We start from the raw sequence: 21,994 nt of genomic DNA on the forward strand, positions 1-21,994 counted from the left end.
CTTAAGACGTGTGAGGAGGGTGCCAGTCTAAGGGAGAACAGGACCTGAAAGGAGCAAATATGACTTGGGGTACTTCAAAATGAGAATTGTTCAGGAGTGGAGTGATTCAATTTCTACTCCAACCTTCATAGCCCATCGACTCAAGTGACGCCAATTGAACATGATTACCATATGGGTCCGAGTCCAGCCTACTGCTGCTCAAATAAATACTGCTAATACTCGGGAGTGTCTAAGTTCTGAGTGGGAGGTTTTGGGATATAGAGGGAGGCACATGATACTGCAATTGGCAAGAGTGTTAATGGTCTATTTAATACCAAATCGTCTTTTCTTACAAGTTTATTATCATTTATAATTGCAATAATAATAAATTATTTGATGTCCTATTTAATAAAATTCTTCATCCAGGACAGTGTCTCCGATAGGGCGAATAGTCTATAGTAAAGTGATTGTTATCGACTACAGGTTCTTATGGGCCTTTTACACTTTACAGTTTTTGGGGAATTTATCTGGATAAAAACATGGAATTTAAAGGTGTAACCATGGGAAGTCACTCTGGCCGTTCGGAGACTGCTTTTGATAGTGTAGCCAAAAATGGAGTGGGGTGGTGTTGGGACCTGGAGTTGAGTTAAAACTCTGACACAGCTCCCGACCTTCCATCTTCTTTAATCGTGATAGGCGGTATGACACATCACGATGGGGGCGTGGCTACTTAACTGGGGGTGTGGTTACATCCCTGAGGGCTGGCCTAGTGCTTTTGAAGTGCCCTGTATTTTCGTCCCCTCAAATTGGGACTGTCCGGCCTAAATCGGGACACTTGGATGGTATGCTCTGGTGTGAACACAACTGTATTTAGGTAGAAAAGAGAAATTAAAGGACAGTAATATATGCAGTTGCCCCTATCGTAACTGCTTCATTGCTGCTATACCTAAGTTTTAGATTTTTGCCCCTGGAATGTTTTGCGATGTCCATAGTTCTTTTTTGTAATACAGACTAACTGCTTAGTATCACTTCTCTTGTATATCTGCCTACTGTTCCTCTTTAGAAGAGACTTCCCTTCAATATTGCCCGTTTGTGGCTGTAACTCTATATAGATGTTCTTAACAGAGTTCCAATACTGTCTCAGTGATGTCACTGGTTCCTAGTGAATGGCACGGCTGCATTACCATGAATATTGGTCCAGCCTTCACTTGAAATTACATTGTGAATTTGTGCAGTGGTTCATTCATATTGCTATGTGTGTTTACCTATATTAAGACTTCAGGTATGTTCTTATCTACCAGCCTAGCAACAAGGTGTCCCTGGAAATTGTCTTCATATGGTGGGTGCTATTGAAAAAACTTGCCAAGGAAACATTTCTGACAAATATTCATCATCATCATCATCGTTAGTTTATTTGTAAGGTGTCACAGATTCCGCAGCGCAGGACAGTGTTGGCAGTGCAGAAAACAGAATCTTAAAATTGGTCTAGCAATCTCATAAGTGGCAAAAATACACCACACAGATTAGCCTTTTCCCCCACAGGGACATGGTCAGAAATGTTACAGTTAGAGCAGCTGATATGCTTTACTGCTTGAGCTTTTTGAACCAGATCAACTCCCCAACATTCTACATTTTAGCACTGGCAATGTGGAAATTTGGGAGAACATTGAACTCAGCATTTTCCATTGTCAGTTCCTATATGAAGGATTACATTTTTTGTATTTAATTATCCTTTAGCAAATATTTAAGTAATTGTCAGAGCAGATCTGTTTGGAAGGAAAATAATATCCTTGTCTATGTGGTCTCATGTCTATGGGGTAGATATGAGACCATGAGGTCTATTTACTAAACTGCGGGAGTGAAAAGGTGGAGATGTTGCCTATAGCAACCAATCAGATTCTAGCTGTCATTTTGTAGAATGCACTAAATAAATGAAAGCTAGAATCTGATTGGTTGCTATAGGCAACATCTCCACCTTTTCAAACCCGCAGTTTAGTAAATATACCCCCATAAATTCTCAGATAATCCTTTGTTGCTGGCACTTTTACCACATATATGAGGTGTACCTTGCCCAGTTAATATTCCTTTTTCTTTTCTTTTCTTTGTAGTTAAATTCTCAGGCTGATTAATATACTTTTCTGATGTTGCCTGACTAGCAGCTTCAATGCTTAAAAAACAAATTTAAATCAACAACTGTTAGTAGCAGCTGTGAAACCAAGCAGATGATCTTGGATACAGGGAAAAGCAAATATCATTCCCATAAGCACAGCTAAAACAAAAGAAGCAGACTGTCCACCTTGGCAAACGCAGCATAAATCAATTCAGCCCCCCAGATATAACAAATAGCAATGTACTGTTCCTGTTTACCGGCATCAGAAAGAAAGCTCTCAGGGCCAGGAGGCTCTAGAACTCTACAGAAGCGTTAAAGACATATTGTAGGGTTGCAGGTAAAATGGACATCTCCAAGTCAGAGCCCCCATCTCCCTGGAGTGCAATGGGTTAATATTACATTGACTTTTCTAATGTTTTCCTTTAAGAATAATTGTTCATTTTTTTTTAAATAAAAATAAATTAGGAATCTTCAAGACTGGATTGTTATTAAAAACGTACCGTAAGAAAATGCTCAGCTCACGGGATTATTCCTTCCCGCTTACTTGCCTTGAGGAATGAATACATGAATACAGCTTATGTCTAATGTATTCTGCTTGCTACCTGCTGTATGTTTTCCCCAGAAATTGACAGTGCAACATAACGAGCAGATTCCAAAAAAACAAATTAATGTGTTTTTTTTTCCATATTCATGATAGGTTAATAGAGCATGCATTCACTGTGTGTAACTAATGCAGATAAATAATTGGGGAGAGTAGGTCAAACTGAACTGGAATACGTGTATTGCTACATTATTTTTCCACCGAGAGGCAATAAATTAACACATTACTGTCGCGCCAAGAAAAAGCGGACCTCTTGTGCAATGCGCCAATTGTTGGGCAGCACGGTGGCTCAGTGGTTAGCACTTCTACCTCACAGCGCTGGGGTCATGAGTTCAATTCCCGACCATGGCCTTATCTGTGTGGAGTTTGTATGTTCTCCCCGTGTTTGCGTGGGTTTCCTCGGGGTGCTCCGGTTTTCTCCCACATTTCAAAACATACTGGTAGGTTAATTGGCTGCTAACAAATTGACCCTAGTCTGTGTGTCTGTCTGTGTGTGTTAGGGAATTTAGACTAAGTCCCAATGGGGCAGGGACAGATGTGAATGAGTTCTCTCAGGTCATCTCCAAAAACTTCAGTACACTTCCAGGTAACTGAAAATATCTTCAAGATTTTTTTTACGCTCTTGCAAGGGTTTGGCACTAAACTCAACACATTTTTAAAGAGGATGATGTGTCTCGAAAAAAAGGACACTGTTGGTTTTAGGTTCTGTATCTTCATGCCTTGCATGCTCTTTGGAAATAATCGGAGACCTCTGTTCTGGGGATGGAATTGGCACGTGTGTTGTAGTGCATGGTGGGCTGACCACTGTTGTGAAATTAAATACCTGTTCTGCATGGCTGCTGTGTCTTGTGTTCGCATCTGGTCCATCTCTCTCTCTGTCATTCTGTTTGTTAGGGAACTTAGACTGTAAGCTCCAATGGGGCAGGGATTGATGTGAGTGAGTTCTCTGTCTTTCAGCGCTGCTGAATCAGTGGCGCTATATAAATAAATGGTGATGATGATGATGATTGTTGCGACAAGCAGCTAGTTCCTAATGAATTGATAGGTTGATAAATATTGGTTCCACCTACAGCATGGCGGCCTCCAGCCCCAGCTAGGACTGTGGGTATACCGTGACAGATACCCCTGCAGTTCGGGAGAACTCACCCCCACCAGTCCTGGTGAAGTTTCTTGCCAAACAGGAGCTGTTTAAATGCAAACATCGCTGTGCCGTTCACGGCTAATACACGTGGCTAGGATCTAACACAGCGCTGTCCGTGTGTCCACTTCTCCCAGATATTAATACTGGGAAAAGAGATGTCAACAGTACTGGCAGGGTGAGTGCTTCCAAGCTGCCTGGCACTGAACCCCCATGATTCACCTGTTTGAAGGGAGGTAGGGGGTTCGGTTAGGGCTTCCTAAATTAACCAATAACCAGGATATCTATGTAACCTGAAGCTTACGCCCTAAAATCCAACCCATACTTACGTTAAGGTCTTTAATTAGGTGAAAGAGTTATAGGGACCTATTCCCACCTGTTAATATGGGAACATCAGGAGATTAAATTATGGAAAAATAAGTAGATCCCAAGTAATGGAGAGGAATAATTGGACCATATTCACCCCTGTCCTGTTAAAGGCTAATTCCACCCAAAACAAAATTAGTATTACATAAGTAAAGCTTTAATCCAAAATATTAAATACCTGGGGTCCAACATACCAATTGGCGATGGTCTCCCATGTCTGCCATGGTCTGGGGATGATCTCTTGACTCCCACTGACACAGGCTTTTGCTTACAGGTAGACATCCCCCAGATGTCTGATTGGGTTTGACAGTGAGGAGAATATAGCCGGACTGAGGCAGACAGCTGGGGGTCACCCAGATTGGGTGGAAATCCGGACCCTAGCTAAGTAAATACTGAGTCTACATATTGGGCAGCATGGTGGCTCAGTGGTTAGCATTTATGCCTCACAGCACTGGGGTCATGAGTTCAATTCAATTCCCGACCATGGCCTTATCTGTGTGGAGTTTCTATGTTCTCCCCGTGTTTGCGTGGGTTTCGTCCCGGTGCTCTGGTTTCCTCCCACACTCCAAAAACATTCTGGTTGGTTAATTGGCTGCTATTAAATTGCCCTTAGTCTCTCCTTGTTTGTGTGTATGTCAGGGGATTTAGATTGTAAGTTCCAATGGGGCAGGGACTGATGTGAATGAGTTCTCTGTACAGCGCTGCGGAATTAGTGGCGCTAAATAAATAGATGATGATGATGATGATACTGCATTTATGTTTTCAGTTTTGGGTGGAATTATCCTCTGATTTGGGTTTTCGGGAGTTTACATGATAAAATAATAAGTACTGTGAGCTAAAGACTTTTAGGGGTTTTTTTTGGGGGGGGGGGGGCGGCCCTCTGAAACCTAGATTAAGTAATTATTAATTTGTATCTACTGTTACCCTTTAACTGTTTCCATTTTGCAGTTTGTCAGCAAAAATCCAGGTTCCCAACAAATGCTGATCTACGATTGCAGAGTGTTCGTCTAGATTTATAATAACTGCAGCACACAGATTTCATTAGCATGCTAACGAGCCCCAGGATCTCCCTCATTGCACATCTCACTGTAGACTCAACGCATCAGCGAAAATGTCATGGGCGCCCGCTGTGCCTTCCTGGTAACGATTAATTATACATAAAGAGGAGGGTGAGGCAGCTAAAAATGTTCACAATATTTATCCCCTATCACCATGGGATGCTCATTAAAGAAAATGTCTTGATAAATCTCTTTAATTGTGTTTACATCTTCACGTTCTATGAGGAACGTGGGGGGAGATATACTGTTAATAATGAAACTTGGTTTTGTCAGTAATTAGTGCGATTTCTGCCCTGTCTTTTTCCTTGTTTTACACTTGCTGTGGTAATGGGCGAGGAGGGGCGTCAGGTGTGTAAGCAAGCTAGCAGGAAATTCATACATGCATACTTTCCATACCTCCCATTCAGGGCCGGATTAACCATAGGGCTAACTGGGCTACAGCCCAGGGGCCTATGGCATCCAGGGGGCCCTTGAAAGTGCTCAGCAGCAGTATTGATCGGTCGGGGGCGGGGGCGCCCCCGGCGCGATCAGTGCTGCTGAGCACTTTCCCTGCAGTACTTCCCTGGCGCGCTGTATTCTCCTTACTGAGGAGATCTCATGAGTCTCACTCTCACGAGATCTCCTCAGTAAAGAGAGCACAGCGCGCCGGAGAAGGAGGTAAGTGCCGGGGGGGGGGGGGGGCGCAGGCAGCTCGGATCACTGGGGGGGGCCCTCACGGGGGAATGGAGGCCCCCTTAGCCCATTCCCTTAATCCGGCCCTGCTCCCATTGTGGAGATAATAAAAGTTATGCATGAAAAGAAGAGATGGAATTTAAACAACACCCTCAACTTACCCCTCCTGAATTATTCTGTGGTCCCCTCCCAGTAGTCTTCACTTTTTATTGGCTTTTTATAGTTCATTATCAACCTGATAGGGATCGATAAGAACTTAATTGGGAAGAGGACATAGGGGAGACTCTTGCTAAAGAATAATGGGCCAAGATCAGAGTGAATGTTTCTAAGAGCTCCATCTGTGCGCTGTAGAAAACGCTCACAGATTACTCTATAGATGGTACATGCGATATCTATTTAAAGTCTTGTTAGAGACTTTGTGGTCAGAACGGTTCTTTTTCACATATTTGTTGGTCCTGTGCCAAGATAGTGAGATTCTTGTGAAGTGTTCATGATCTAATACGTATCATTTCCCCCTGACGTTCCCGCTCTTCTCGTCCCATTACCTCTTACAACGTCCCAGTGCAGACGCCGATAAGTAAACGATGATGCTAGTGGGCCACATTCTTAATGCGGCCTTCATCAGTGCGATTGCAGCTTTTTGGGAGCAGCCTGACCCTCCGGCCTTACAGACGGTGATCAACGGAATCTGGCAGACTTACAGATGTGACTATATCATAAGCATTATAAAGGATCGTCTTGTTAAATTTAACGCTGTGTGGAGTCCCTGGCTTTACCACTATGAAACCAATACATGACTGATTCCTCCACCATTTATTATTTAAGGAAACACTAAAACAAATAGATTTTAAAGAAAAAAGAGCGCCATCACTCCCCTGCCTATTCAATGATGGCTTAGGTGGGTGGGGCCTTTTAACTGTCCCGATATCTTAATTTTAAATGTTGGGAGGTTTGTTTTACTAGGAGAATGATCTTTTATTTATTTGTAAGAAAACTACATATTTTCAAGGCAGCTCCCTGTAATAAATACTATAGGATTCTTTATTGTTGTGCATTTCTTTGTTGCGTAAACTATCTCTAAAAGTAACCATCAGCTGTAAGTACAGATACTTCTCTTCGGACAAAGCTCAGTTACTATAGTAATGTGGTATTCACACTTCACCAGTCTGGGTCCAGGATAGCAAAAAAAAAATCGTCAGAGCTCCGAGAGCCAGAAAACTTTAATTCTAAGTGGTTTCAGGTGGTTGGGAACCAAATCAAAATGTGTCAAGACTCAGAGTAATCATCGTCATCATCATCATTTATTTATACAGCGGCACTAATTCCGCAGCGCTGTACAGAGAACTCATGCACATCAGTCCCTGCCCCATTGGGGCTTACAGTCTAATTTCCCTAATATAGACATACACAGACAGACAGAGAGGGAGACAGACAGACAGAGAGGGAGAGACTAGGGTCAATTTTGATAGCAACCAATTAACCTACCAGTATGTTTTTGGAGTGTGGGAGGAAACCGGAGCACCCGGAGGAAACCCACGCAAACACGGAGAGAACATACAAACTCCACACAGATAAGGCCATGGTCGGGAATCAAACTCATGAGTCCAGTGCTGTGAGACAGAAGTGTTAACCACTAGGCCACTGTGAATCAACACAGACAATTCTCCTGCATCTCTCATTGTTACATGGGAAAGGCTACAACAAATCTATGGGAGCACAGAAGATATCAAAATTGCTCTTCTTAAAGCGTTCCCAAGAACTTCAACAAATATAGCTGTGAGTCACAAAGGTTGAATGATCTTCTGCTGGAAAGGGAATTGGCAAAGAGAGATCTACACCGACCAGGTGAGATACACATCACTTGATGTGAATCCCATATTGTCAAACCTACTATATAGGATAAGTAGGCATAAGTATTATGCAGGATAAGGGGGCAATGCTAGTTTCAACCAGACACCTAGGACCATGAACTGTCCAAATTTTGCATTCAAGGATCTTAACTATCAGCCAATTTATGTCCAAAAAACAGTAGCCTCAGGTGAGAGTATGCAAAGCTTGAGGATGTGGAACCCAAACCAACAGTGCCCTCATCAAAAGAAACCTCACCCTCTTAAGAATTGTCTTGCGATAGATACTGAGACAGAAGGTGGATAAGTAAGTGCAGTAGATGCTTGTGCTTGGTCACAGTAGTTATATTGTATGATTGGTCCTGACTTTTAAAATGCTTCATTCAAGAGATGTCTTTAGGAGTTACAGGTGAGGGGGGAAGGTACTTGATGTATTCCAAGGGAGAAAGCATTCCATAGGTAAGAAAAAAGAAAGAAGGAAAGAAAGAAAGCTATATATCCAACATATCTGCACTTATTGGTTTCTCATCAGCTAATGCATTCAAAGCACCTACGGGAGCAGGATTTGCAGAGATCAAGCATTACCAACAGAAGCACCCTGAGCATACAGAAAGCAAAACAGGAATCAGAATTGGAATTTCTGCTCAGAGAAGGCAAAAAAAAATTTGGTGTCACAAGGTTAAAGGTCTATGAAGAAGCATTCCAAGAAGTTGGTGATAAGGACTGCAGAAAGCCTTGTGGACTCCAGGTCAAGTCAAGAGGGTGAAGGATCCAGATGCGAACACAAGACACAGCAGCCATGCAGAACAGGTATTTAATTTCACGATAGTGGTCAGTTCACCATGCACTACAACACATGGGCTAATTCCCTCCCCAGAACAGAGGTCTCCAGTTATTTCTAAGGAGCATGCAAAGCATGAAGATACAGAATCCAAAACCAACAGTGTCCTTTTTTCGAGACACATCAGCCTCTTAAAAAAATGTTTTGAGCTTAGTGCCAAACCCTTGTAAGAACGGAAAAAAAATCTTGGAAGAATATGGTATCTTCAGTTACCTGGAAGTGGACTGAAGTTTGTAGAGATGACCTGAGCAAAAATTCCAACGTTAAGTATGCCTTGTCTAGGTGTATCCTAAGGAACAGGTTAGTATAGAACTGATAATGCATGCTATTTGGACAACCAATGTAACAGGTCGCTTCCACGTTCTGTTTTCTTCGACGTGTTCTACATAAAAGGGAACACACCATCCTATACACTACGTAGATGTGGGGTATGAATAGAGACAATGGGGCAAACAACTGACGGAAACATTTTATCCACAATTGAAGGAAGTACACAAATACCCCTGTCTATGCTTATGGAATGCAACAAGTGACCAAATAACAGGGATGAGACTCTAACACCACAGGCTGCTCCTTGACATCCCCATATGAAGCACATATCTCACCACATACCGCAAGATCATGGGTCTACGTGATAGAGACATCTAGAGAGTATATAAGGTATCCAATAATGCAATGTTCCCAACAAAGCACCCTATGCCCAAAGACTTGACCTAGGCTGGATAGTAGTGGAAGAAGATAGATAAATTGTATAGACCTAAGGAAGTAAATGCCTTCAAAATCCATGTGCTAGAGAATGGACTTCAAGCCGTGTCCACAAGAGCTCTGCGTAAAAGAGAATTGATGTAAATGCAAAGATCACACTACGGAGTCAAAATTGACTACTCTGATCTCACTCTGATCTAACCTTGGAAGTACAGTACTCCAAACATCAAGGGATGACAATAAACCAGCCCCTGTTACAGAATCCAAGGAGCTCCTCAAAATAATAAATCATTTAGAGGAAAACTCAATTAGTTAGTTAGGTCCACTACCACTTTGTAAAATTTATGATCAATACAACAATGATAGCGATGATTACATCATCGAGTGCCACATGAGAATGCAGGTCCTGCATCATACGTAAGCCGACCACTTTATTACGGTCACGTGATGCAACATGGACTTCTTCTGTATTTAAAGTATTGCATGTTGTCTTTTATCTTCCCTTTCTGCTGGTTCACATAAAACAGACAGGCTGCAGGATAGAATTTAAATATCATATATAACCTGGGTAAAATATGTATATGATGTATCTAGAGATACTGGATGGGAGTATATACTGTTTAAGTCTATTAGTGAGTTTATTAGTGAGGTTAAACTGCCACCTGGAAATTATATGCAGGCTAAGAACTCCATCCTTTATACCATGTGAATTTCTGATGTTTTACTTCTTTCAGTTGCCATTCAAATTCTAACAGTATACTCATGTTTTCACTGATCCCGGGAATAAATACTAAAGGCTTGTTTGTTGTGTACTGAGAAAAAGTGGTCATTAACTGTCATTACAAATACTTCTCTTTGGGCAAAACTCCATTAATATAGTAGTCTAGAATTTACACTAACAGCAGACGTGATCTAGATAATAGCATGAATTTTCCTCAGGTCAAAGCTGGATATTGTGCGTAACAGGTGTGTTACCTGTGTTTGGCTCCTACAGATAGTGGATGGTTACGTTTATGGCTTAACCTCTATGGGTACTGTGCGGCTACCTTTAGGGCTTGATCTCCGGGGGTAGTGTGGGGTAGCTTGGTCCTTACAGCTAGTGTATGGCTAGCTCTAGAGTTTGGTCCCTATGGGTAGCGGATGAAGATACTTAGGACTGAGCCGCTATGAGTAGAATGTGATTACCTCTACAGCTTGGTCCTTACAGGTAGTGGAGATAGATCTTTATGGCTGGGCTTCTATGGGTGGTGTTCAGATCTAGGGTTTGGTCTGTTTAGGTAGTGGATGAACATCTTTAGGGCTGGGCCTTTATGAGTAGTAGTAGTTTGCCTCTACAGCTTGGTCCTTACAGGTAGTAGAAGGAATTTTTTAGGGCTGGGCCTTTATGGGTAGTATATGGGTATCTCTAATGTTTGGTCACTATGGGTCGTGGATGGCTGCCTTTAGGGCTGGGTCACAATGAGTAGTGTGTGGTAAACTCTAGGGCCTCTTTCCAATTAATTGTATATGGTTACCCCTTGGACTTGTAGACAAGAATCCTTCCTCTCCTGCCTGCCTCCTACTTACAGTGCCAGTCACTGCTCTAGTGGGTAATTATCTCTAGAGCTTGTACCCTATAGGTAGTGGATAGTTGGCTCCATAGCTTGGACCCTACAGTTAGTGACTGGTCCCTATGGGCAGTGAGTGGTTATTTTTAGGCTTAGTCCTACAGGTAGTGGATGGTTACCTATTGAGCTCAGCCTTTATAAAAAGTGGATGGTCAACTATGGGACCAGGCTTCTAGGCTACTATATGATTGTCTCTAGGGCTTGTTCCCTGTGGGTAGTGGATAGTTACTTATAGGGCTTTGCTCTATGGGTAGTGTGTAGTTACCTCCTGGGTTTGAGCCCGATGTGTAGTGGATGATTAACTTTAGGGCTTAGCCTCTATGGTTAGAGTGTGGCTAACTCTAGGACTTGACCCTTACGGGTTGAATGTGGTTACCCTCTATGACTTGTACAGAAGAATCCTTCCTTTCCTGTAATGCTTCTAAAGCCAGTTACTGCATTGCTAATTTAACGACTGATAGAGGATAGAAGTCCATTTTGTGTTAGGAGTTTGTGGTAGGAGACCTCCTGAAAAATTATCTGAGATAGTTATGCAAGGGAAACAGATAGTACATTGAACTGTGAAGATAAGCACAAGGCCAGGAAGACATATATTTGTAGATTGGTGGATAAAGCTAAGAAGACGTACATAGCTTAACCAATTATATTATGCAACAACGAGTCTATTTGGAAAAAAAAAAGTATAAGAAGCTAGTAGGACGCTGTTATCTGTATTCCATCAACTAACTTGTATGATGACATCATGCTGATTTAATTGATTGTTATACTCTGCTGTTGTTGTTGATGTGCCTCAGAAAAGATCTCACTATATTCATCATTCAAGTTTCCAACAATGACTTCACTCGTCTCCTTTGCAGATAGTTTACTTCATGTGTTTTGACAAAGTTAAGACCCAACTGTTGTGCTCAACTATACATCTGAATATCATTATGTACTCAATGAAAATGTCCAGCTCATTGTGTTGCATCAATTTTTTTAAAAGTGTTCTCTCAACAAATATAAAACACACATACACCAGATATAATGACCAGCTATAAAGGCAGCTAGTTTTCTTGTTATATAGAAACGTAGCTAATGTACAGAAAGTCAAATTTAATTATATTGATAAATTGTAACATTGCATACATAGCAGATTAAAAATACCAATAGTATAAAATGCTATATGTGATAAACAGATCATGCTTAAGTATAATAAGGACTTTAAAAAACTACATATTTTAAAGTAATATACAGTAAGTATAATATATAATATAATTATGATACTTAGTATGCATTTATTTTAGTTTTATTGAAAATTCATTGATGGCACAAAAAGCTATTTGCTAATAAAGGATTAAAGTACCAATACATAATCAATCAGACATTAGACCTCAGGTACTGACATTGCATTTAGATGTCAGATATTAATATATCCTCACTCTAAACCCACAACAATCTTGCATAATGTAGTATGAAAACCCTTGTCAAGAAAAATTATTGTTAACTGTCATTATCTAAATCTGTAATTCAACATTAAGTTTAATAAAGGGAGTGTCTGGATTACAAACTCAATCACTAATAAAATCATAAAATAGGAATTTTACTATATAAAATAAATATATTATAAGCTAATATAACTAATTAATTTCTCAATATTAAAAAAAAAACAAATTTATACACAATATGAAATTCATATTTTAGTAATAATTATACATACATTAATGAATCACATTCTGTTATAGCTCTTTCCAAACAATCTCATGAAGTTTAACATGCAGACATGCATAAATTGCCTATTGCAATGATATTCAGCAGGCATAATGTTGTCCAATTTCACTACACGAAATACTGTATAACAAAAGACCAATTCATAGTAACTTGATACTGTATATATAATAAAAATCTTGCTTATTGTGTTTGTTAAATTATTTAACAACAGTCATTGGTACATTAAATCTCCTTGTTACTCACAGACCACCTTAAGTGGGTGGGGCTTGATGACTCAATTGCTCCACCCACTTGATGATGTGAATGACATTATCAAGCCCACCTCTTCTTGTCCTACCTTGCGCCTATATCTCTTGCAAGCAATGTAGGTGCCATAGACAATTATTATTTTAATATGAAGCATTGGTGGTGGCAGTTATGTAATTAGCTGATTCCTGGCTTCTCTTCACCGCAGTCAGTCTGTCATAGATGTTAGTAGCCCGATAAAAATGAAGCTCACTTCTGGCATTTTCCAGCATTCTCGATGCATTGGTTTACAACTGCTATTACTAGAATATAGGATGCAGGGAATTGTTGCAGATAAGATTTTTGTTGGATTTATTGAATAAGTGCACAATTTTAGTGACCATGGAATCTATCATCACGAAAAGCTCACCATGGAAGAAAGGATTGACAAAACAGATGAAGACAGACATATATATATCTATATTGTATATATATATATATATATATATATATATAATACAATATATACTTTTATTTTGTTTTTATTTGCGCAGTAAAGCTCATACCCGCTGCCATCAATGTTGTGCTAGCACTGGTACCTAGCATGCCAACAGGTATGAAAATGGAAACCATTGCTCTCGATTACCCTATACCCACCTGCGTTTTTTCTTGTGTTCCAGAGTGTTGCGGTTCCTTTTCCACACACTGCTTGAACTTGCCGCAGGTGATCCCGTGGAAAAATCTAGGCGAACTTCCATGACCTCCACAAGTGATGACAGACGGTGTTTTTACTGGAGTTTGTGTATTTTTATGCAGAACAAATGCAAGTAGGTATCATCATCATCATTTATTTATATAGTACTAATTCCGTAACGCTGTACAGAGAACTCACTCACATCAGTCCCTGCCCCATTGGAGCTTACAGTCTAAATTCCCTAACACACACACACACAGACACACACACACAGACAGAGAGAGAGAGACTAGGATTAATTTGATTGCAGCCAATTAACCTACTAGTATGTTTTTGGATTGTGTGAGGAAACCCGAGCACTCGGAGCAAACCCACGCAAACACAGGGAGAACATAGAAACTCCGCACAGATAAGGCCATGGTCGGGAATTGAACTCATGACCCCAGTGCTGTGAGGCAGAAGTGCTAACCACTGAGCCACTGTGCTGCCCCAATATGAGGCCTAAATTAGCTCAGTGGGCATATGTAGGACTACAGCGACTGTGAAGGGCAGGTGGCCGGAATTACATTAATAATTGGTGCAAACACTTGAAGACAGCAAGGGGCACCCCGAAACATGAGCAGATGTAATGTGGTTTATCAAGTTTGGAGGCAGGACCTCTTTAAGTGATAAATAAAAATATCCAATTATTTGCTTTTGATTTTTGGACGTTGTCACTTATTTTATTTGTCTCAGTAAGGCCAGCACGCTGCATTGCATCGCTAATTAGTAATGATTGTTGCAGAAACATAAGGACCATAGGAACATGAATTTTGCTGGTCATTTAGAACTTTGACGTGTAAATTCCTTCGTAGATCAATTCATCATTAACATCGGGAAATATGGTGGATACAGATTAAGGGTGATTAAGTGGGTTTCACTTGTTCTACTAGTAGAGTCAATCATTATTTTTGTTTTTCTTTTATGTTCCTTAGCTCGTTATATTTTTACAGCTTATGTTATAGGTTAAATTATGCCTACAAAATCAGCAATGGAATTAGTGACTTACATAGACCTCCCACTATTATAGGTCTTAAGACGACAGGTGGTGTTTACTATGACATTCTTAAATCTATTAATTATAAATGCCCACAAAGGGTTTACTCTAAAAGTCATTTTCTTCAACCTACTGTCTAACAAATGTTTATTTGTTGTTGGGGTTCTTTTTAACTTTCATTTTTTTTACTTTAAAAAGCCGTTTGTACGATTTAGTCTTATGCTTTCATGTATCATGATAGAGTTCAGTATTTAAGTGAAACTAGCACTGTTTTTGTGTGTTCCGAGAAAGACCAGACTGGTCTGTCTATATGTACTCGGCATACAAGCCCCGCCCACTTGTCTGTCAATGTTTATCCCTGTAGCAGTGAGCGGAACTCATTTACAAGCTGCCTATTTAGAGTCGACTGTACCCCATATTTTTTGCGTAAGGTACTCATTTACGTACTGTGCATGTGCTTAATGAATGCGTACAAATAAGTCGATAGATTTTTGCATAATGTTGACTTGCATTTTCTTACTTTGGGGGAGGGGAGTAGTGGTCAGGTAGGTGCTCGCAGGCGTAGTCTGAGTACATTAAGGGCGTGTTACATAATTATAGTGTAAACAAATAGGGTAACGTCACTTTAGTGTTTACTGCTAACCCTGTAAAGCCAAATATATGCGGCTTAAATATATATAATATATATATATATGCCTTGAGGCACTTTGTGTGTTTAAACATTCTTTTACTTTGATAAAGGTAAAAAAAAAAAAAAAGTGTCACGTTAAAATTATAGATAGGAGACAACTTCAGCTAAGCTCACAACTAAAAAATCAATTACTTTTGCAGAGGGAAAATATTGGGAAGCAAATGGCATCACCAAACAAAAGAACAATATATACCATCACAAGAGAATAATAGCGTCAATGAGAAATATACAGTATAATATGAAAAGCAGAGAACTACATAGACAAGTAAATGGTGTTACACAGCAGTACATATTTGGTTAAGGTAAATTAAATACCAACCAACAGCTTTGATTTTCACAAGACAGTCTCAAGTTCTAGCGACCAAAATGGGCGTGGCCTAACTAGAAATGGTTGCTACATAGGGCGGATCGAGGCATAGGTAGGTGAGGCCTAATTTGTCCCAATAATCCGGAATGTTGGAAGGTATATTGTGGTACGAGACTTCCCACGAGGAGTAAATGACATATATAGGTATATATAGGGGCACTAGACAGTTCACAAAGGGAGTAAAGATATCACAGTGCAGTACATAGTGACACGGGACAGTACACAAGGTACAAAACATTATATAGCGGCACGGGACATCACAGAACTAACGAAAGTGGCACAGAACCGTTTGGGAAGTCTGATAATAAAAAAAATAGCATTATTCCTCCTTTCAATTATTTATAAATCTAAATTTCTGCTATGAAGTATATATCATATAATTTACCATCATAAATAAACCAATACATTCAGCATCTTGGTATTTGAGGACAGTTAGACCTGAGTTGTACACCAAGAGATGTCCGCGTAGGGTATAGGAAGGCAACCTGTGGCTATCAAGCCGAAAGTCCGAGCGTACTGGATTTCCAGCACCTGGAGAGCCACCAGTTGCCCCAGCCTGGGTAAGGTCAGAACTGCGCTCATCACCCTTCATTCATCATATATTTCTGTGGCGTTGTCCAGGTCTGGTACCTTCAGCGAAATGCCTCTTTGCATTAAAATGTATGAACCCTGCAGTCACCTGGTGATGGACAAGGCAGCCCAGAAGACGGAGCTCCACATGTCATTAGCGCTAATGAGGGCAAGATGTCACATCCACCAGGGAGAAGTTGGAGGAACAGCTGAAATTGTGGATTTCATGTTAAGACCTAAAAATGTCAGGAGCTGCATTGTTAAAAACAGTCATTAGGCAAATGTGACCTTAAAACCTCATCTGTTTGTGCTGCCATTTAAACCGCAATTAACTCCACTAATTAGTTTCCATATTTTCTGTTTACAAAACGAGAAACCTGCAGAGAGAAAAAAAAAAAAAATAACGAAAGTTGTTTTTTGACATATTCCAATTTGCTCTCGGGAAAGTCACTCTGTCTTTTCCGATGGAATCTGTTCCCCATTTGTTGGAACAAAATATTAACCTTTTTTTTTTTTTTGTTTTACATAATTGTAATTTTCTGGTTTTATTACTTTTTCTTTGTCAAATATAGGGTAATTCATATGACAATGTTTTATTAGCCAGTGAGATGTTTTACATAGATCGGAAAAGTAAATGTTCATTTCTGGAACTCAAAGTATAAAACTTCGAAAAATGACATATAAACATTTTAGTAGAAGACATAAGTAAAACTAGTTATATCTAGTAATGAAATGGAATACGTTCAAGTTGATGGGTAAATTAAATGCATCATGTACACATTCTTAGAGAGAGACAAGGAGAGAAAGAGAGAGATAAAGATGGAAGAGAGAGACAGAGAGAAGAGAGAGAGAAAGACAGAGAGAAGAGAAAGAGACAGAGAGAAGAGAGAGACAGAAGAGAAAAAGAGGGAAAAGAGAAAGAAATAAAGAAAGAAAGAAACAGAGAAAAGATACAAAGAAAGAGAGAGAGAGAGAGAGAAAAAAGAAAGAGAGAGAGAAGAGAGAGAGAGAAGAGAGAGAGAAAGACAGTAGAGAGAGACAGAAAAGAGAGAGAAGAGAGACAGAGCAAAAGAGAAAAGAGAGATAAAGAGAGACAGGAGAGAGAAGAGACAGAGAGAAGAGAGATAATAACAGAAGAGAGAGACAGAAGAGAAAAAGAGAGAAAAGAGAAAGGCAGAGAAGAGAAAGGGACAGACAGAAGAGAAAGCAAGAAGAGAGAGAGAAGAGAAGAGAAAGCGAGAAGACAGAGAAGAGAGAGAGAAGAGAGAAAAGAGAGAGAGAGAAGAGAACGAGAGAGATAGGGAGAGAAGAGAAACTTCTTTCTGGTGTGAGTTCTTTTTGGGGGAAAGGGTTTAAAATATGAAATTGGAAACACTTCGTTAGCCACAAATACAAATTAATTCCTAATTTTGTTTGGGTACATGTAGACAAATAAAGTCTCTAAACTTGTCATGGAAGGGCTTCTGTTTCATTTTTTCCAATGTCCACAAAGATGAATTCATATTTTGCATTCACTATGGCCATCAGGAAAATACTGAAGAATCCCATTGTAGAAAGAGGAACCAGTTTTAGAGGGTGGAATAATTCTGACATGTTTCCCACCTATGTTGGCCCCACCGCAGCTTTTTCACATTCTTCTTAACTTGCCATTCCTCAACCTTTGATGGGAACTAAAAAGAAAGATTGGTGTAATGGTAAATCAATACATGCATCTATAGTTATCATACAAACTATTTTGCTTTATATTTTTATTAAACAACCCTCTGCGTTCAGTGAGGAGGGGTGTTCCGATGTTGGGGAAGATATTGTTGAGATGCCTGAAACCACCCAGAAGCCACCTAGCCAACACGGTCAACAACCTGGCAGGTGGGTAAAGAGAAGGCCACGGGAGGCGGACAACAGAGAGGTCATGACTCGTTGCATACAGCCCTTCTGCGCCATGGAAGGTTTCTGTCCTCCCTGAGCTTGCCTTAGGACACCTGTGTTATGGTTATACAGGTGTACTGTCCCAGTCAAACACCACTGTCCTCGGAGCGGTATCCTGGCTGATGGAAAAAGAAAACGACCTAATGTGTGCGGCCATAGCAAAAATACAGAAATGCTTGAAAACAGGGCTGAGGCCGAACATTTGATTATGGACATTTATAAGACTAACAGCGGGGATCTCACCCAGTACATGGGGTTGATAGTGTTCCCACCAAGCCATGCACCAAATCTCTATATGCCGTCCCATGCCCTCATTTGAGGCTTCCTCCCCACAGGCAGATATCTGTAGAGTGTATACAGAGTCATGATCTTTTCAGCACATGGTTATGAGAGATGCTGATCTAAGATCTGGCGGTAAACTGTGTAGGTGTTTACGCATGAATCCTCATGCTCATCGGTACTTTTAGTCTTTGGTAAAATCGTTACAGAAATTGCAACTGAAGTAAGGTTGCATTGGTGTGTACCCAGCTTGGCTCTTCTAACGTATAGAAAGGTATTTGTGTGGAGCTAGGTTCCCCAATGTGAAATGTATTGTGATTAAACTGAGTGTAAATGTCACTGAGGTAAAATAAAGTGCAAGTATTACTGTGTAAGAAGCATTAGGAGCTGTTTTTGGAATGCCGTACTACACGTGGTGTTAGAAGTGGGATGTTCCCGGAAAGATAGTTGATGCTTTCCAGTCCAGCGGTACTGCAAAGGGGAGGTGCCAAGGGCAAAACTGTTACGTTTATTAAAAAGCAATGTAACCTAAAGGCCTGTAACCTGATAAGCAGTGGGTAACGTATAACGAGCTTAGTCTCTGATAAACATATTGTAACATTTAAGAAGTTACACTCTTTGAAAAGATCACAGACTAATGTGGAATTAAGGCGTCACCCTTAAAAATACCTAGGGGAGCACACCTTTAAATGCACATGACACAAGATAGTGACATGGACAAAATGGAAAACTACCACATATGGAGTGTACATTTTGGACCATAAATAACTCTCAGTTTGCCAATGATGAACTAGCAACATAGATTGTTAGGAACCTTTACAACAGTAGTGTAAGCTTAGTGTGAGTGTTAGTACTGTGTAGATGGTTGCATAGAGTGGGTGTTAGTGTGAATGCCTGTACTGTGTGCGGCACAGTGTAGTTTAGTGTAGGTGGTAGCAAGTCTGCTCCATCTTGGTAAATACCTCTTTAAACAATCACCTTATCTCAAATATCTTCAATTGTGATAAGTTTCTGAGAAATTTACATGTATATCCATGGATGTTATTACTATAATTACAAATAAGGTAACTTATGATCTTTGTTCATAAGGTCTCTTTAAAGCAATTATTTATTTAGTTTTTAGTTTTTAAAACTACATTTTCAGATTTGCCCCTGATGACATTAACCAAGAAGGTGTGTCATGTGATCATGCCTATGAATCCAATTCAAATGATTGTTATTTAGTAACAAACCTCTTGCTTGTATGCACTAAAGAATACCTTCATCCAAAACTGGAATTATGTGAGATCAATCAAAGAAGGAAATATTATTTACCTGTGCTCCCTTGACCCTTGAGTCCCGTGTAGGGCCAGAGATACCATTAGGAGGCGCCAAACACCCCAAATGAGTGATGTAATGGGGTAATATGTATCAATAGGCGGTTTGTTATTATTGCCCATTCTCTGTGGTTTGCTGTCATTATTTGAACCAGAAATGTTATTAAAGGCAAAGATGCTGCCTCATCCTGCTCCATACAAGGTGGGGGGTGGCAGCTCTTGTGGGGGTTCTCCTAGGGGTCCCAGGGCGCACACATTGCCCTGGTCCTGCATTGCCTATAACAGTCCTCATGCCTGCTCGGCGGCTGTGATTTTTTTGTTGAGGACCCCCCTGGGAAGCTCGCTGGGGAATGACATTGACAATGCAGTAAGTTGTTTGCAAAAACCTGTCCCCAGTAGCCGAAACAATCTTCTCGTCTGACAGTTAGAGAATTTGTGGGACCCCCCTGATTGGAAGACGAACTGAGATTTCCTTCTTTTATTGCTCTCCCATAGTTTTGGTTGGAGTCATCCACCCAAAACTTCAAAAGGGCCAGATATTACCCCTAGTCTCAGTAATAAGTTATTAATTAAAAAAATATTAATAGTTAGTTAAAATACATTAATTGAACAAAGAGACACCTATTTGTAATAACATATCAGCAGGTATTATATATACAGTAAGTGTTACAGCTATAAGGCTGGGTACACACCATACAAAATTTCTCCCGATGCGCTATCCCTAAAGATTTCACCAACGATTAAAAAATAAACAAGTCCCGATCAGCATGCTGATTTCTGTTGACACACTAAACACGTTTTACAAGATTTACCTTCAGATCTGTGCTCTTCATCTGTCCTAACCATCGGATGACCAGATGGTGACTCTGCACACTCCATAGAGATCTATGGACACAGCCGATCCTGAGTGCGTACACTCTGCAGAATTGGAACGACATCGTTCCATTGTTGAACAAGATTTTTAGATCAGTTTAAGAATCAAATGGAACGATACGATGAGCTTTGGAACGATAATCGTTCATCGTTGCAGCCTACACATTAATGCGATATCGGACAGTCATTTTTTGTTTCATTGGCCCGTTAATCTGCTGAAAACACTGGAGTGTGTACCCAGCTTACTAACACATCTGAATATGAATCAAGAATGACCTGGGGGCCACAGGTGAAGATCAGAGGTCCACATGCGATCCTAGGTCTGCCTTGTTGCATATCACTGATTTACACAGTTCCACTCCTCTTGCTCCATCTGCAATTCTCTGTACTTTTTCTGTATGTTTGGCAACCATTTCTCTTGTTCTATATGGTGGATGCAATTCTCTATATAATCTCTTATTGTGTTGTTTAACTGTGTACCACCGCACAGTGCCACTTCCTTTACTCGTTAGACTGGTATCAATTATTGGTATATTTTTGGATTTTGCCCACTTTATATGCCGCCCAGATACATACACACATAAAAAAGGTTCATTCATATTCTAAAAAGTGATAAAATATACATTTTATTAAAAAAAAGTAAATCACAGTACCTCCCAACTCATTAAAAAAATTTGTGTTCGAAGCACAAGCACCTAATGAAAGCTGCAATTATCATCATCATCACCGTTTATTTATATAGCACCACTAATTCCGCAGCGCTGTACAGAGAACTCACTCACATCAGTCCCTGTCCCATTGGAAATCACAGTCTAAATTCCCTAACATACACACACAGACAGAGACAGACAGAGAGAGACTAGGGTTAATTTTAACAGCAGCCAATTAACCTACTAGTATATTTTTAGAGTGTGGGAGGAAACCGGAGCACCCGGAGGAAACCCACGCAAACACGGGGAGAACATACAAACTCCACACAGATAAGGCCATGGTCAGGAATTGAACTCAAGACCCCAGCGCTGTGAGGCAGAAGTGCTAACCACTTAGCCACTGTGCTGCCCCAATAAAAATTAACCCTAAGTCTTACAACAATTTTCTAAGTAGGCAACAATTTGTAGGAAACATGATACAGTTATAATGTTGTACTTATACCTGATCTTGATACATTTGAACGAAGTAACAAAAACAATGTTCATTGACCAGATTGATTTGCAGAATACAGAGAAAGCAACTACTGGCCGTTAGCTACCGTCTATGGGATTTCTTATATAGAATTTTATATTATAGAAACACAACATTTTTTCAATTTGATTTTCACTTAGAATTCCCATTCACAAACAAAGCTTAGATTTTATAGAAGTGATTCCGTTTAACAGCTTGATGAGA

The 21,994-nt window shown here is 40.2% G+C and overlaps 1 long non-coding RNA gene across 2 annotated transcripts in view; it reads left to right on the forward strand.

Moving 5' to 3' along the window:
- The window catches only part of LOC142097393 (uncharacterized), a 100,204-nt gene extending 83,138 nt beyond the window's left edge, over positions 1–17,066 (forward strand). The window contains exons 5-6 of one of the 2 annotated variants that reach the window (XR_012678179.1): positions 13,537–13,683; positions 17,002–17,066. This is a non-coding gene — a long non-coding RNA (uncharacterized LOC142097393). Of the gene's footprint in view, positions 1–13,536; positions 13,806–17,001 lie in introns of those variants that run through there. The other variant, XR_012678178.1, reaches the window with a different exon arrangement.
- The last annotated feature ends 4,928 nt before the right edge of the window (positions 17,067–21,994 follow it).

This window comes from Mixophyes fleayi, chromosome 7, assembly GCF_038048845.1.
Source record: "Mixophyes fleayi isolate aMixFle1 chromosome 7, aMixFle1.hap1, whole genome shotgun sequence".
In the NCBI taxonomy this organism is placed as follows: domain Eukaryota; kingdom Metazoa; phylum Chordata; class Amphibia; order Anura; family Limnodynastidae; genus Mixophyes; species Mixophyes fleayi.